At 43.9% G+C, this 18,297-nt stretch overlaps 1 protein-coding gene across 4 annotated transcripts in view; it reads left to right on the top strand.

Annotated features, from left to right (window-relative positions):
* zgc:172282 (leucine-rich repeat and fibronectin type III domain-containing protein 1-like protein) overlaps positions 1–18,297 on the top strand; it is a 112,326-nt gene that overhangs the window by 43,219 nt on the left and 50,810 nt on the right. For all 4 annotated transcript variants that reach the window (XM_029714586.1, XM_029714587.1, XM_029714588.1 and 1 more), the window contains exon 2: positions 16,410–16,618. The gene's annotated coding sequence lies outside the window, so the exon portion shown is untranslated. The remainder of the gene's footprint in view (positions 1–16,409; positions 16,619–18,297) is intronic.

Below are 18,297 nucleotides of genomic sequence, written 5' to 3'. Positions count from 1 at the left end.
CCTTCACCCAAATCCCAGATAGCTGATGTTCTGAAAGAGCTGCAAAAGCTGGACCCCTACTAATCAGCAGGGCTAGACAATCTGGACCCTAAAATTATCAGCTGAAAATGTTGCAACCCCTATTGCTAGCCTGTTCAACCTCTCTTTCGTATCGTCTGAGATCCCCAAAGCTTGGAAAGCTGCCGCGGTCATCCCCCTCTTCAAAGGGGAGACACTCGAGACCCAAACTGCTACAGACCTATATCTATCCTACCCTGCCATTCTAAGGTCTTCAAAAGCCAAGTTAACAAACAGATCACTAACCATTTTGAATCCCACCGTACCTTCTCCGCTATGCCATCTGGTTTCCGAGCTGGTCATGGGTGCACCTCAGCCATGCTCAAGGTTCTAAACATTATCATAACCGCCATCGATAAGAGACAATACTGTGCAGCTGTTTTCATCGACCTGGCCAAGGCTTTCGACTCTGTCAATCACCACATTCTTATCGGCAGACTCAACAGCCTTGGTTTCTCAAATGACTGCCTCGCCTCAGTGTGTCAAATCGGAGGGCCTGTTGTCCGGACCTCTGGCAGTCTCTATGGGGGTGCCACAGGGTTCAGTTCTTGGGCCGACTCTTTTCTCTGTATACATCAATGATGTCGCTCTTGCTGCTGGTGATTCTCTGATCCACCTCTACGCAGACGACACCATTCTGTATACTTCTGGCCCTTCTTTGGACATTGTTAACTAACCTCCAGATGAGCTTCAATGACATACAACTCTCCTTCCGTGGCCTCCAACTGCTCTTAAATGCAAGTAAAACTAAATACATGCTCTTCAACCAATCGCTGCCCGCATCTGCCCGACTGTCCAGCATCACTACTCTGGATGGTTCTGACTTAGAATATGTGGACAACTACAAATACCTAGGTGTCTGGTTAGACTGTAAACTCTCCTTCCAGACACACATTAACCTTTCCGGCGCAGGCCTTCCACTAGCAACCCACCTCGACAACATCCGGTGAAATTGCAGAGGCTTCGGACCGCCAACCACCGCTGAAGACTCTGGGCTAAAGGCCGCCGCTGAAGACACTGGGCTGCAGACCACCGCTGAAGACTCTGGGCTAAAGGCCGCCGCTGAAGACACTGGGCTGCAGACCACCGCTGATGGCTCTGGGCTACAGACCACCGCTGAAGGCTCTGAGCTACAGACCACCGCTGAAGGCTCTGGGCTGCAGACCACCGCTGAAGGCTCTGGGCTGCAGACCACCGCTGAAGGCTCTGGGCTGCAGACCACGCTGAAGGCTCTGGGCTGCAGACCACCGTTGAAGGCTCTGGTTTGAAGACCACCGCTGAAGGCACTGGCTGTACCGGGTTATGGCTGCGCACTGGAGGGAGAGTGCGAGGAGCAGGAATCGGTCTCACCGGACTGGGGAGATGCACTAAGGGCCGAGTGCTCACAGCAGGCACTGGCTGTACCGGGTTATGGATGCGCACTGGAGGAATAGTGCGAGGAGCAGGAATCGGTCTCACCGGACTGGGGAGACGCACTAAGGGCCGAGTGCTCACAGCAGGCACTGGCTGTATCGGGTTATGGATGCGCACTGGAGGGAGAGTGCGAGGAGCAGGAATCGGTCTCACCGGACTGGGGAGATGCACTAAGGGCCGAGTGCTCACTGCAGGCACTGGCTGTACTGGGTTATGGATGCGCACTGGAGGAAGAGTGCGAGGAGCAGGAATCGGTCTCACCGGACTGGGGAGACGCACTAAGGGCCGAGTGCTCACTGCAGGCACTGGCTGTATCGGGTTATGGATGCGCACTGGAGGGAGAGTGCGAGGAGCAGGAATCGGTCTCACCGGACTGGGGAGATGCACTAAGGGCCGAGTGCTCACTGCAGGCACTGGCTGTACTGGGTTATGGATGCGCACTGGAGGAAGAGTGCGAGGAGCAGGAATCGGTCTCACCGGACTGGGGAGACGCACTAAGGGCCGAGTGCTCACTGCAGGCACTGGCTGTATCGGGTTATGGATGCGCACTGGAGGGAGAGTGCGAGGAGCAGGAATCGGTCTCACCGGACTGGGGAGACGCACTAAGGGCCGAGTGCTCACAGCAGGCACTAGCTGTACAGGGTTATGGATACGTACTGGAGACTTTGTGCGTGGTATTGGCTTGGGTGGCGCCAGACTGGTAACACGTACCTCAGGACTTGTGCAGGGAGCAGGAACAGGACACTCCGGACTGGGTATGCGCACTGGAGGTCTGATGCGTGGAACTGGCTTAGGTGGCGCCAGACTTGCAACACGCACCTCAAGACGAGTGCAGGGAGCAGGAAAAGGACGTACCGGTCTATGTAGGCGAACTGGGGACCTGGCATGCTGAGCAGGCCTACTCCTTCCGGGTTCAATGACCATCTTCGCCCTACACCGGCGAGGAGCTTGCACCAACCGCACCGGGCTGTGAGTGCGTATGGGCAATATAGTGCGCAACACACCGTAACTCATCGCTCGCTCCTCCGCATGCCCGCTCCGCCGTGCTCTTTCTGACAGTACTTCCCTTTGGAATCTCGCGTCGAGCTCCTCGCTTGACTCCTGTACTGACTTCTGTCTTTCACGGCTCTCTCCAATAGGCACGGGAAGTTCGATCAAGGCTCCCCCGATGTTGACAAACTCCCCTTATGCCCCCCCCCTCTCCACCTTGATTATTGGTGGATATAGCGCTTCGTAGTAACGCCGCTCCCTCTTGGCTTCCTCTAGTTCCTCCTTCGGGCAACGATACTCCCCAGCCTGGCTCCAGGGTCCTTTACCGTCTAATATTTCCTCCCAAGTCCACGACTCAAAGTACTTCTCCTCACGCCGCTTGGTCCTTTTATGGTGGGTTATTCTGTCACGGCTGTTCGAAGGAGCGGACCAAAATGCAGCGTGTTCGTAGTTCCACATATTTATTAAATGTGAAACTGAATGCAATACATAAATACTTGAATACGTACAAAACAACAAACTGTGACGCAGAGAGGAAAACACACTACTCAAAAGATAATAACCCACAAACAACGAGAAAAACCCCTACTTAAATATGATCTCTAATCAGAGGCAATGAGGATCAGCTGCCTCCAATTAGAGATCAACTCCAAACATAGAAATAGACAAACTAGAACTTAAACATAGAAATAGAAAACATAGAAACACCCTCTGCCCTACTCTACTATAGAAAATGACACCTTACTAGGGTCAGGACGTGACACCCGCTTACAAAAGCATACAAACATTTTACAACCAAGTAAAGGAATTACCTCATTTGCACACACTGTATATAGACTCTTTAAAAAAAAATCTATTGTGTTATTGACTGTATGTTTGTTTATTCCATGTTTAACTCTGTGTTGTTGTTTGTGTCGCACTGCTTTGCTTTATCTTGTACAGGTCGCAGTTGTAAATGAGAACTTGTTCTCAACTAGCCTACCAGGTTAAATAAAGGTGAAATAAAAATTAATAAACACCACGATGCCCTACCAGGTGGAAAGGATAGCGTCTCGTCACAAAATGGATAAATGAGAACAGGTGCAGCCGGAGGGGAGGCTGATGCGAGGGATGGAGCGGGTGAGGGAGGGCCAGGATGTCTCAAGGTCAAGCTGTTTGCTGGAATGATAGACTGGGACCCAGGAGGAGGATGAAGGAGGAGAGAGAGAGAGAAAGAGATATATGGGTGTGCTATGTGCTAAAAGGAGGAACATTGTTTTGTTATGCCAACGTTGAGATGAAGGGGTTTCAGTCCTAATCAGCCTGAGGATGCAGGCTGGCTTAAGTCTTCCACCCTGGTGCACTCAGGCTGTCTCGGAGTGGAAAGAGCGAGGCCAAGTTTCTGGCATCCAGCGGCCACAGAGCTCCCGAAAGGTCAGGAGGATTTGCTATTAAATATAGTCCAGGCTGGAGGACCTTGTGCCCCGTCTGATCGAATTAAGTCAATTTAGTGGAAAAATATCACAACACGATGGCAAAGCACCTCCACAACCATTTCATGGCAGCGAAAGTCAATGAAGAAATATAGTCCTACTTCCAAGTGCCTGAAAAGATAAATGGTTTCAAGAAGTTAAAGAAAGCTAGAATTGTTCCCAATCTCTGATCTGTATTGTACAGATCGACTGAGTTCTCTGTCTGGTAAAAGCATAACCTTAATTAAAGCAAGGCTACTCAAATAGTATTTGAGAAGGTACGGATGGATATTGCCATTTATCAGTGTGTTAACAGACCCCCCCCCCCCCCCACACACACACACACAAACTGTTCACACCCCTCTTGTTGGCGGAGAGAAAATGTTGCAGTTTGGAAGCTTATTTCCCGCAATTCTACACATTTTGCCATGGGGCTGAGAGAAAATGTAGCAATTTTAATACAAATTTCCTGAAATTCTACACATTTTGCCATGAATGAATAAATGAATAAATAAAAAACCAGCCTATTGATTATGGCACATAATCATCTGGTTAAAGAGCAACAAATCCCTTTAAAACTGCCTATGTGGCATCAATATGAGTCAGAAACAGTTATTCTATCGTCACAATTGACCACAAAGTGTAAATCTAATAATTTTTGCCATAAACTCAGTCTGGTCTAAAACATAGTTTTGAACTTCCGTGATTTGACGATGTCCATTCACCCACTAACATGGAGTGAACAGCTACGGAGATTGCTCTCTATCCAATATCATAGACATTGAGACAGACCTACCCAGCAGCTCTGACTGTTTACATAAGACAACACCTCACACATTTTTTTACTTGAGAACTACTGCACCAAACACCTTAGATATAAAATTGCACAACTAAAACTGAATGAATGACAGATTTCTTGGGTTATCTTATCATTCTGGGGATTTTGAGGAAATTAAATAGGCTTCCGCATCTACAGTGTCTCATGGAGGACAAACCTCATTAACCAAATGCAGAATCGGTCAGGAAACACACCTCCAAGACTGAAATCTTTTTTTTCTAATGAGCAACAGGAAAACACGTGCCAATCACTTTACTCAGCGGCTCTTTAAGGCTGATTTATACATGGTCTAACAACATGTCTGTAGACAATTAGAATGCGTTTTGACCAGTGTCGCTGGTCAAAACAACATTTAATTTATACTCCGGTGGAATGTCTGTAGACTGTCATGCGACTGATGGTTTTCCATGTCTCAGATGCATAAAAAAAGTTCAAGTTTGACCTTGTCTCAGCGTCTGTTGTCATGGTTACCAGCAACGAGTCAGTGCACACCCATAAAGAATGGTAGAGGCCTCTAATGACCAGAAGGCTGTTTTAGCATGGGCTTTGAGGGCTTCCACCATTGAGGGCTTCCACCATGCTTCCGCCATTTTAAAGTAGTCAAAGTAGTCAACTTAGTGGGGATATCTAAGCATTGTAGCCTTAATGGTGCTGCCCATGCTGTCACAGACGCAGGTGCAGTAATACCTACCAATAATAATAAAAAAACAACATACCCATAACCCAGATTTAAAAAAAAATAAGTTATATAGGATGAGCCATGACTAGAATACACTATATACTGTACATATAAAGTTGGTGAAACAGTATGCAAACATTATTAAAGTGACCAGTGTTCAATGACTCTATGAACAAAAGGCAGTAGTCTCTAAGGTGCAGGGTAGAGTCCCGGGTGGTAGCTTGCTGGAACAGTGACTAAGGTTCAGGGCAGGTTACTGGGCGGAGGCTGGCTAGTGGTGACGGTTTAACAGTCTGATTGATGGCCTGGAGATAGCTGTTTCTCTGTCTCTTGCTCCCAGCTTTGATGCACCTCTACTGTCTCCATATGCTAGATGGTAGCGCGGTGAACAGGTCATGGCTCGGTGGTGGAGGTCCTTGATGATCTGTGACACCGGGTCCTGTAGATGTCCTGAAGGGCAGGTGGTGTGCCACTGATGTTGTGTTGGTCTGACTGCACCACTCTTTGGAGAGCCCTGCGGTTGCGGACGGTGTAATTGCTGTACGAGGCGGTGATACAATCTGTCAGGATGCTTTCAATGGTGCAACAGTATACGTTTGTGAGGGCCTTAGGGGCCAAGCCAAATTTCTTCAGCCTCCTGAGGTTGAAGAGGTGCTGTTGTGCCTTCTTCACCACATTGTCTGTGTGAAGAGACCATTTCCGTTCATTATCTATCATTATCATTCGGCTAAATATGTGTATACGACCAACAGCATTTGATTTGTTTTGATTATCTATCATTATCAGGTCATTATCATTACCTTGTAAATGATGACCTTGTTGTGATTTATCTTCCTGCAATAATGAATACAAATTAGCTAAAGTTAATATGTCAGCTATGCTCTGGTCATTATTTGAACTAGCTAACGTTAGGAGATTCCCTAAAAACACTCCACTTTGATACAGCTATGACTGGAAGTGACCTTTTTGTAACAGGTTAGGATAACTTATGCAGCACGTTAGGATAATTAGGTTAAGGTTAGGAAAAGGGTTAGCGAAAATGCTTTCCTAACCTGCAATGAAAAGTCACTTCCGGTCGTAGCTGTATCAAAGTGGCGTGTTTTTAGGGAGTGATAGCTAGCTAGCTAGCTAACAAGCTAGAAACTAACCAAAACATTGTTTAGAACTTTGCTTTTAGTTGCCTGGCTTGCTACATTGACATACACTAAATTAAAATCCAGTAATTATGTTATTTGGACCACCATGCTGTTGATGTCATACAGCCTGTCATTTTTGCGTTTATACTTTTACATAACGACAATGACAAGTTTGATGTTGGATGGCAATAGAATGTTCATGATGTCACTACGACAACTGTATACAGCAGAGATGGGAACGGCATAACAGGAACACCCAGGTGTTTAGAAGATTACATCTGTCTCCGCCAGACGTTCTGGGTTGACTGCAGTAAGACCCAGAGCCCTCTGTACTATCTAGCAGAAGAACAGAGAAACAGGCAAACGTCTCTTTCTTTTTCAACTCTCTCTTTATTTTCTCTATTACTGCACCTCCTGCGCTCACATTTTCCGTTTCTTCTTTGATCTTTGACACAATCGTCAAACTAGCAACCAGCAAAGACTGAGCCTTTCACTCAAACAGCATCATTCTTTATCCACACCAAAATGTCTTATTATTCTGCCTGCTGTGGAGTTTTAATGAAATGGGGTTTAGATACATGGGTCTGGTGTGGGGCTAGAGCAGGAGATGAGAAAAGCAGGCAGGCAGGCAGTCCAGGCAGGCAGACAGAGAGAGGGGTTATATATAGACTAAATCATTAGTGGTGCAGTCAGAGTGAGAGGAGAGGCGATCTGGGCCTTGCTACAGCCACTGCTGAGACAGACATGGAATAAGCTGAGAGAGACGGTCCACTGCATTGTCTGAAAACTGTCCCGTACCTCATAGAGGTGTCAGAAACCATCCACACATACATCTGGCAAATGACAGCCACAAGGAGGGAGGGCATTAACTTGAAATAATCAGACCTAAAATAGACGCCAATAAGCCAAAAGTTATGCCGCTGGACGCTTGAGTTTTGGGGAATGAAGGTGTGTCAAGACCATTTTGCATACTCGTAATGAGGAGCAAATGTGATGCCTTTGCTAAAACATAGCTACATTGTCCCCCTGCTTGCAAAGTAGATTATTATCTGTTGGCAGTAATGCCGGGAAATGTTCCCTTGGGATTTAGCTAGGCCCGCATCTGCCGGTCAGTTATCAGCTGTCTTGCATCTGTCGCCTTGGTACCAAAGCTGGAATAAAACAGAGAGAAAAGATAAGAGCGGACCATTTGCATCGCATGCGTTCACAGGCTTTTTAGCGTGACTTATTTGAAGGTATTATAGGGAGCGCTAACCCATCAGTTTCACACCTCACTCCTTGGTCAGGCGGTAGAGGCGTCAGTGTTGTGTGACTTGGAACGCTGCTGTAATACGAGTGACTGGATTTGCATCACGCTGAGGCCATCGCTCTCCATCCCACCGATCACGAGAGTGAGCTCCAATTACAAAGCCTTTGTTTTGCTCAACACAAAGTAACATCTCTGCATCTATCTCCCCTCAGTGCTTCACAATGCTTCACTCACTGTTCTGGAATAAACCATTGGACTGGCTAGAGCCCTCTCCAATCTGCAGACCCGTGTAGGGAGCCTTGATGCACTCAGAATCATAATTGTTTCACTGACTGCCATATTAGAACAAACATGCTTTATCTTTGATGTATTTAAGTGTGTACTATGCACGGACACCAGAATTGCTTTTCAGTAGTATTTATGTGACTGACTGATTCCTTTGTATGTTAAGATCTAAATCTATAATCCTCTCTGCATGATCAGCTGTGTGAGGTCAAATATTCTGAGTTAATATCAGCACTCTCAGAGGGTTTGATTCTCGCACAGCGCTGCATGTCCCTATGGACAGATAGATTAACCTCTGAGAGTGCTGATTAACCTTGATTAACCGGGATCGGTGTCCCCCCCGCGGGATGGTTGAGCTAACATAGGCTAATGTGATTAGCATGAGATTATAAGTAACAAGAACATTTCTCAGGACATAGACTTATCTGATATGGGCAGAAAGCTTAAATTCTTCTGAATCTAACTTCACTGTCCAATTTACAGTAGCTATTACAGTGAAAGAATACCATGCTATCGTTTGAGGAGAGTGCACAGTTATCAACTTGAAAATCTATCAATAAACCAATTAGGCACATTTGGGCAGACTTGATACAACATTTGAACAGACATGCAATGGTTCATTGGATCAGTCTAAAACTTTGCACATACACTGCTACCATCTAGTGGCCAACATTTTAATTGCACCTAACTGGAATAATACATTATGGCCTTCTCTTGCATTTCATAGATGATGAATCCCCCCCAAAATGTTTTTTTTCCTTTGTATTATCTTTAACCAGATCTACTGTGTCATATTCTCTGATATTATTTTCACGTTTCCATTCAAATTGTATCAAGAATATGCATATCCTTGCTTCAGGTCCTGAGCTACAGGCAGTTAGATTTGGGTATGTCATTTTAGGCGAAGGGAAAAAAAGTCAGATCCTTATTAATCATGCCTAGTGAAGTGCCAGTGAGATGTATTGTGAGATACATACACGTACAATACCAGTCAAAAGTTTGGACACACCTACTCATTTAAAAAAAAATATTATATATATATATATATATATATATATATATTGTAGAAAATGAGTGAAGACACATATGGAATCATGTAGTAACATAAAAGGTGTTAAAGTCAATATTTTATATTTGAGATTGTCCAAAGTAGCCACCCTTTGCCATGATGACAGCTTTGCACACGCTTGGCATTCTCTCAACCAGTTTCATGAGGTTGTCATCTGGAATGCAATGACAACAGGAATGTTAAAAGTTAATTTGTGGAATTTCTTTCCTTCTTAATGTGACCCAGAGTTACCTCTGCTGCAGAGGATAAGTTCATTAGAGTTAACTGTACCTCCGATTGCAGTCCAAAATAAATGCTTCACAGAGATTAAGTAACAGACACATCTCAACATCAACTGGTCAGAGGAGACTATGTGAATCTGGCCTTCATGGTCGAATTTCTGCAACGAAACCACTACTAAAGGACACCAATAAGAAGAGACTTGCTTGGGCCAAGAAAAACAGCAATGGACATTAGACCGGTGGAAATCTGTTCTTTGGTCTGATGAGTCGAAATTTGAGATTTTTGGTTCTAACCGCCATGTCTTTGTGAGACGCCGAGTAGGTGAATGGGTGATCTCCGCATGTGTGGTATCCACCGTGAAGCATGGAGGAGGAGGTGTGATGCTGTGGGGGTGCTTTGCTGGTGACACTGCTGGTGATTTATTGAGAATTCAAGGCCCACTTAACCAGCATGGCTACCACAGCATTCTGCAGCGATACGCCATCCTATCTGGTTTGCGCTTAGTGGGACTATAATTTGTTTTTCAACAGGACAATGACCCAAAACACACCCCCAGGCTGTGTAAGGGCTATTTGACCAAGGAGAGTGATGGAGTGCTGCAGATTAACTGGCCTCCAAAATCACCCGAGCTCAAACCAGTTGAGATGGTATGGGATGAGTTGGACCGCAGAGTGAAGGAAAAACAGCCAACAAGCGCTTAGCATTGAACTCTTTCAAGACTGTTGGAAAAGCATTCCACCTGAAGCTGGTTGAGAGAATGCTAAGAGAGTGCAAAGCTGTCATCATGGCAAAGGGTGGCTACTTTGAAGAATTTCAAATATAAAATATATTTGTTTAACACTTTTTGGTTACTACATGATTCCATGTGTGTTATTTCATAGCTTTGATGACTTCACTATTATTCTACAATGTAGAAAATAGTAAAATAAAGAAAAACCCCTGAATGAGTATGTGTGTCCAAACTTTTGACTGGTACTGTATGTGCTTTGTACTCATACCCAGTCATGCGCTCGCACACACATGCACTCACACATTTTAAATACTTTATTTGAATCCACCAATCAAATTTACAAAAAAAGGATCCAACCATTTCAAAGGCCCCTGTATGCATGGCACTCAAGGGTACAGAAAGCACCTACTTCACAAAAGAGCTAGGCTGCCCTCAACAGCTAAAACAGAGCAGTACCTAGCCAATTGCTTTGCCCTAGTTTTTGTCAGGCCTGCAATGTGAAGGCCACACACTGCAAGCCTGTGTACGTGGCCGAGACTGCCGAATATCAGCGCCACCAGCTTGCACCTACACCAGAGGCTGTCCAAGAAAGCCACGAGTGGCTGGTACTTAAGCAGCTTATTGGCAAAGGCCTGCTCCATATAGCCGTCACATGAACAGCCCACTTCCAAAATGAACACCTCCCCCTGGCCTCCTCCACAACAACAATATCTGCCGTATTTGGCACATAGGAAAACACATCATCATGAACATCGAACCAGCTTCCCCTTCCCCTTATGCATATGTGCGGTTGGTGAGACCACTTTTCCCACCGTGCTGGCTATCAGGTCAACAAGACGGTCATGTTTAGCCATGTACAAATCCTTGTATGAACAGCAGCCATTCACAACATGGGCAATGGACTCCATTACATTTCACTCATGTAGAATACAAAATGTGTCATGGTTTGCAGGGTACCGGAGTGCTAGATTATATTTTGTTGGTAGAACTTGCAGCCTCGCCTTAACAGTAAAGGTGAGAATGTCCTTGCCAATGGCAGCATTCTAGTACATGGAAAGAGAGACAGAGTGGTCAGCACAGTCCACACACACAGTCTCCCTTCCCTACTGTGCAGTATCGACCCATGCTGAAAGGCTGCAAGACTGTAATGGAGAATTCGGAGAAAAGAGAAGGTCTCGACTGGCTTAGGAGAACCAGACCACACCCAGAGGTGATTCTAGAAGCTTACGCTTAGGCATGGGTGGCCAGAAATCCATCAAGGCTTTTTAACCCAGCTTAATGCGGTCTCTATTTACTCGGGATTCTCGTGCCTAAGTGGACATTTTCATACTGTCTCACAGACCCATGACAGGCACGTTTACCCAACACTCTCCACCCAAGCTCCTCATCCACGTACAGTAGCTGGCAGTATTTCCTGTCTGATGTTTGTGTTGTTGTTTGGAAAATGAACATCTTTATTGTCTGATGAAAGTAACCCACCGGCATTGTTATTCTGCTGCTTGACAGGGCTCTTTGAGCTGACGGGTACATCTGATGAGCGGGTGATAAATCACTCACCGCTCCACCATGACAGTGTGCTCATCTAGGCTAGGTGAACGGTCACCGATTCCTGTGTGTAACGTGTGCCAAAGTTAGGCCAGGTCTGTTCGAAACAAACAGAGCACACATGGCACAGACACACGGCTAGCCTGGGTATTTTAGTTCAGCTGACACATTGAGATGTTTTCATCTCCATTAGCTCAGTACATCATGAATCAAAAATTCAGGAAATGGTAGATCTGGGAAATGTGAGCTATCCATTTACACATGGCTATAATTATTAATTATTTTGAATAATACCATATGTAGTATCTTCTCCCTTCCACTCCTAATGTTGTTGTAATTCTGTAAATTATGGCAATGCTTTAATGGAAAACTCTTGTGACGTTGGATTGATTAATGTGACGACTGCTGTCCATCGAATGATTAACTGTTTCTAATTATGTGATTAAATGAATCAGGTAATTATTAACTCATTAACCTGGGGCTTCATGGGAAAGTTTTGGCTTTATTGAGTTTCTATTTCCCAAATTAACTCAAAGAATAACAGAATATCGATTTTACAACAGTCGCTAATGAATTAATTTCCTCTACAGTCTCATTATAAACGTCGCATAATCCGGGAATCTGCACAAATCCGAGTCTCACTAAATAAGTCCTTACCACACCAATTGAGTTGATTATTTATTTACTGACAAGCTAAAATGATAATACAAGATACACATACACTACCGTTCAAAAGTCTGGGGTCACTTAGAAATGTCCTTGCTTTTTAAAGAAAAGCCCATTTTTTGTCCATTAAAATAACATCAAATTGATCAGAAATACTGTGTAGACATTGTTAATGTTGTAAATGACTATTGTAGCTGGAAATGGCTGATTTTGTATGAATATCTACATAGGCGTACAGAGGCCCATTATCAGCAACCATCACTCCTGTGTTACAATGGCACGTTGTGTTAGCTAATCCAAGTTATCATTTTAAAAGGCAAATTGATCCATGTGATCCATTGATCCAACTCTTGTCAGAGTTCTTCTGTCCAGTGTTTGTTTTATTTTGCCCATCTTAATCTTTTCTTTTTATTTGCCAGTCTGAGATATGGATTTTCCTTTGCAACTCTGCCTAGAAGGCCAGCATCCCGGAGTCGCCTCTTCACTGTTGACGTTGAGACTGGTGTTTTGTGGGTACTATTTAATTATGCTGCCAATTGAGGACTTGTGAGGCGTCTGTTTCTCAAACTAGACACTTAAATGTACTTGTCCTCTTGCTCAGTTGTGCACTGGGGCCTCCCACTCCTCTTTCTATTCTGGTTAGTGCCAGTTTGCGCTGTTCTGTGAAGGGAGTAGTACACAGCGTTGTATGAGATCTTCAGTATTTTTTGCAATTTATTGCATGGAATAGCCATTATTTCTCAGAACAAGAATAGACTGACGAGTTTCAGAAGAAAGGTCTTTGTTTCTGGCCATTTTGAGCCTGTAATCGAACCCACAAATGCTGATGCTCCAGATACTCAACTAGTCTAAAGAAGGCCCGTTTTATTGCTTCTTTAATCAGAACAACAGTTTTCAGCTGTGCTAACATAATTGCAAATGGGTTTTCTAATGATCAATTAGCGTTTTAAAATGATAAACTTGGATTAGCTAACACAACGTGTCATTGGAACACAGGAGTGATGGTTGTTAGGTTATATTACTTGTTAGATATTACTGCATGGTCGGAACTAGAAGCACAAGCATTTCGCTACACTTGCATTAACACCTGCTAACCATATGTATGTGACAAATAAATTTGATTTGATTTGCTGATAATGGTCCTCTGTACGCCTATGTAGATATTCCATAAAAAATCTGCCGTATCCAGCTACATTAGTAATTTACAACATTAACAATGTCTACACTGTATTTCTGATCAAATTGATGTTATTTTAAAGGACAAAAAATTGCTTTTCTTTCAAAAGCAAGGACATTTCTAAGTGACCCCAAACGTTTTGAACGATAGATTACACAAACACACAGTCTAGGATATTGATTAGAACTTAGTACAATGAAACAGGTCCCTAGTGGGCCAACACAATATGACACGTGTTACACAAAATAGGGATTTCAAAAGAAAAAGAAAGAGCGAGAGTGCACGAGAGAAAAGCACACTTTGGTACATTTGTAAACTATGCTTAGTTTAACCCTGACCTTGCCCCGAACTGCCACTCTTATGGGTCAGAATATAATGATGTAATTACATTTCGAAGGTCTCCGATGGGGTCTCTCCTTGTGGACCAAGTTCCGACCTCTCCTCTGATGGCGACACGTCTGTTGTTACCGGGTGTAACTCTCTGATTGTCCACGCGATGTCAGTGTCCTTTCTCTTAATGGTCTGTTTCCTCGACCTTGTTGTGAAGGAGGGGTCTTCTGAGGACGCCTAATCAGCCATATAGGTGGTTCCAGCGTGGCAATGAAAGCAGTGTAGACACACGATTCCTTGGAGAGAATAACCGGATGGTCCTGCTTGAGTTCACCCTCTTAGACACAGCTACTCATCCGTAGCATAGATTGTTAAAAGGTTCCTTTGTCTTCTTCAACCTCGTGTTTCGTTTTGGGGTTACAACTAATCGGACCTTGGCTGCAGCCCGTGTTCCCTAGTCATAATGTTAATTCTTAACTCACGTTTTACACCCTCGGGTCAGAAATGGGCGTTTCCGCCTTTATGGCAAGTTGTCTGGGCGTAACTAGTTACGAGGCAAGGTCTGGATTTTACTCAGATCCAACTAACTTCACATTTCATCTTTACATAAACATTCTCTTTGATCTGGACATTTTCCACACAACGTACAGTATGCAAACATCAAGTGCATATTATGAAAACTCTTCAAGTTGCAATGTTTTCGTTATAACGTCGTCATTTAACTTTTAATAGCATAACAAAAACGACATTCATTTTCATATTCCATCTATCGTCATTACAACCATTTTGGCTGACAAAACATATTGTCCCAAAGTCCATTCATTGCATGTTACTGTTCAGAGGTAGCTTCTCCATAGACCCATCGGGGCGGCAAGTAGCCTAGTGGTTAGAGCGTTGGACTGTTAACCGAAAGGTTGCAAGATTGAATCCCCAAGCTGACAAGGTAAAAATCTGTTGTTCTGCCCCTGAACAAGGCAGTTAACCAACTGTTCCTAGGCCGTTGAAAATAAGAATTTGTTCTTAACTGACTTGCCTAGTTAAATAAAGTTAAAATAAAAATCATGCATTCCACACTGAGAGGACAAAGGGATTTTGTCTGCTCCCTTAAGATTTACAATGGGGGTGAGGTGTCATAAACCCCCCCCACCTCCATACCTCTGGATCTCTCCCCTGCTGGTGGGTGTGAGAGATATCTCTGTAGGATTATGGTCCACACGGTAACCTGACCCGCACAGGCCAGTCATGACACTCTGCAACTACCTTGCCTCTTGTTAGATCATGAAACCAATGAGAGCATATTGGGTTTTAATGAAAAATGTGTTTTTTATGCAGATGCTAATGAGTGGTTGTTTAATTATGTCCATATTGATCAGAGAGGGAGAGAGGAGAGAATAAATACAGAGGGACGGTGGGAAAGAGCAAGAGAGGAAGAAAGGAAGATATTTGTAGATAAATACTCTGATTGAATAAAAACACAATTCCTTCCTGTCTAGTTTGAAAGCAGGCCAGTGATGTAAATAACCCCAGAGTTAACCATCGGTCTCTTTGTTTGGGTTGTGTGCGAGTGAGTGTGTTATTTTCCTCTCCCTTTCTAAAGTAAGGACTTGACAGTGCATCGGTGTATTATTATACACTGTTTTTCTGCTCTGCAAATGCAAATGAGGTCTGATTCCCTAGAGCATATTTCCGACAACATGTGCAAAAGTTCTAAGCAGGAGTGCAAGGCGACGAGTTGGGCTGATTTGGAGTCGCTGCAGAGTTTAACTCGGCTCTCCCGCTGAGGTCAGCCGTGAATTTCAACAGTTTAGAGGGAGACGTATCTGTCATGTACTCTAAGATTATAATGTAAATAGAATAGAATAAAGTTGAGAATATTATAGTTAAGTCGAGCATATCATATAAAATGATCAAATAAAACAGGATTGAATACAGTCTGGTGTAGAGTTGAATCAGTTTGCTACTCCATTGTGGAATGTGTTTCATCACACCCCATAGCTGTTTTCTGATTTTGATTTCATTGTTGTCTATAACCTACGCTATGTCAGCGTATTTCTTTCTGAAAACATATCAAGGGTTAGGGTTAGTGTACAAAACATTATGAGCACCTGCTCTTTCCATGACATGGACTAAGTCCATGTGAAAGCTATGATCCCTGACTGAATACACTTCAATGTGTGTAGATGAAGGGGAGGAGACAGGTTAAAGAAGGATTTTTAAGCATTGAGACCAGTGAGATATGGATTGTGTATGTGTGACTTTCTGAGGGTAAATGGGCGAGACAAAAGATTTAAGTGCCTTTTGAACGGGGTATTGTTGTAGGCGCCAGATGCACCGGTTTGTGTCAAGAACTGCAACACTGCTGAGTTTTTCTTGTCAACAGTTTCCTGTGTATCAAGAATGGTCCACTACCCAAAGGACATCCAGCCAGCTTGACACAACTGTGGGCCAGCATCCCTGTGGAATGCTTTCGACACCTTACTAATTGAGGCTGTTCTCAATATTGGGAAGGTGTTCTTAATGTTTTGTACACTCAGTGTATATAATGCTGTGTCTCTCTCTCTCTCACCCACAGGTCAATGGACATCTTCCACAAGGGACCTAGTTGTTTCCTTTAGTCCCCAGTGCCGACACCCAGATGCTGCTTAGGTAGTCACCCTTACCCCCTGCTCAGCGGCACCCTGACCACATGTAGCTGCCCATGTCTACCCTTCTCTGCTAGGCCAACACAGCCCACACAGTCTTCATGAGGATCACGACCCTGCCAGACCACACCAGATAGAGGTATGTATATCAGTACAGTGTACTTTGATACATCTCGTATTGAACAATACTTGGCAATCTTGAGATGTTACACAGTGTGCATAATGGACAGACTTTCTTTTGAATATTGTAATGAGGCAGCAGTGGCTTGATGGTGGACAGCTGTCTTGGTCTTGGTCTTGATTTCAATGGCGTGAAGAGGCATGAAGGGGGAACGTTGACATATCCAAGACAAGAGACAGCTCCCTCACACTGCCAATCTGCTGGCCATCTGGCCCATCAATAGTAATGATTTTGATTATTTAAGTCACAATCCAAATCCACAGACCTAACCCTAAACCACTAGTTGGTTTTTCGGGATTTAATTTCCCAAGAACTGAATTGATAGAATGTAAAGAAAGCCTTTCCCATTCCTGTTCATCTGAGGTTTAAGGGCTGATTTTTACTTTTCACATCCAGGTGCCATGGCAGCACCTGCTACACCTTCCCTCTGGGAGAGCTGTCCTTAGTGTTTAGAGGTTTAAGGTCAAAGGTCAGTGTCGTAGCCTCTATCAAGTACAGGGACCTGCTGTAGCCTGTCCCCTGAGACAGCTGCCCCTGTCTGGCCTGGGGTCAAAAGTCACCCTAACACAAAGTGACAGGCATTTTAACAGGAAGTAAAACCTACCACAACACCAACACAACACCATACATAAATAAAATCTGCTAGTCCATTAGCACAAACTAAACTACTACTTGTAATGTTGGAAAGAATACTGTAGCTGTGCCTATGCACAGCCAAGGATTTATTTTGTGCCAGCCCATACAGTCTTAATTCATTCAGGCACTTTCAATGTTGCTTTAAAAGCCAGAAACATTGATGCTCACCCTACATTTACCGGTGAATCGATCACTGAACTAGCTGTAACAAAGAAGAGAAATAGGGATAATGCATGAAGATAACACAGTATGCAGTCTGAGTGAGTCATTTTGTAATTTGCCTGGATAGGTCTTGCAGAATTTCTCAGCTATTCTGAGACCTTGACATTTCTGTAAAAACAAGTAACGGACCTCAAAGTGCCCTTTTTGTATTTGCATGTTGTTACGGTTTTTAATTTAAGGAAAACACTGCGGTAGAAATGCCAACAGGTCATTTGGGGGCAGGTGGTGGTGTTAAATGTGCATAAATTGATATTTATGCTTCTTTGAGTTAATGGAGAAAAACAGAGAAGAAAAACAGATTCCCTTGGAATGATTTGAATATTGATTTTGATATTGACATTATGGAGGGGTGGCTGGTTGGGTGGCTGGGTGGTGTTTAGGATGGATGCATGGATGGATGAAGTATGGGTGGGTGGGTGGTTGGATGGGTGCATGGGTGGATGCATAGGTGAATTGGTGGAATGGTGGATTGTTTGATGTGTAGTAGGTAGGGCAGGTGATGAAGATCAGAGAAAGTAGGATAGCAGGATCCCATATGGAAAAGATATAGAAGAATTTAATAAGATTCCTATATGTTCTACCTGGAACTTGTAAGTAATACTGTACATATGGCAGCAAGTACACTTAGAAGATTCGTGTAATATCTGACTTATACGGGTGGTTAAAATGTAGACATAACAAAAATGTTGCATGTATTATATAAATGTATTATATAAAAAACATACATGAGACATTAAGCTAAGCCTTCTAAGGTCTCACATACATGTGACATACATACA

The sequence above is a fragment of the Salmo trutta genome, chromosome 26, assembly GCF_901001165.1.
Source record: "Salmo trutta chromosome 26, fSalTru1.1, whole genome shotgun sequence".
NCBI classification, from domain to species: domain Eukaryota; kingdom Metazoa; phylum Chordata; class Actinopteri; order Salmoniformes; family Salmonidae; genus Salmo; species Salmo trutta.
This window is presented reverse-complemented; position numbering and strand designations above follow the sequence as displayed.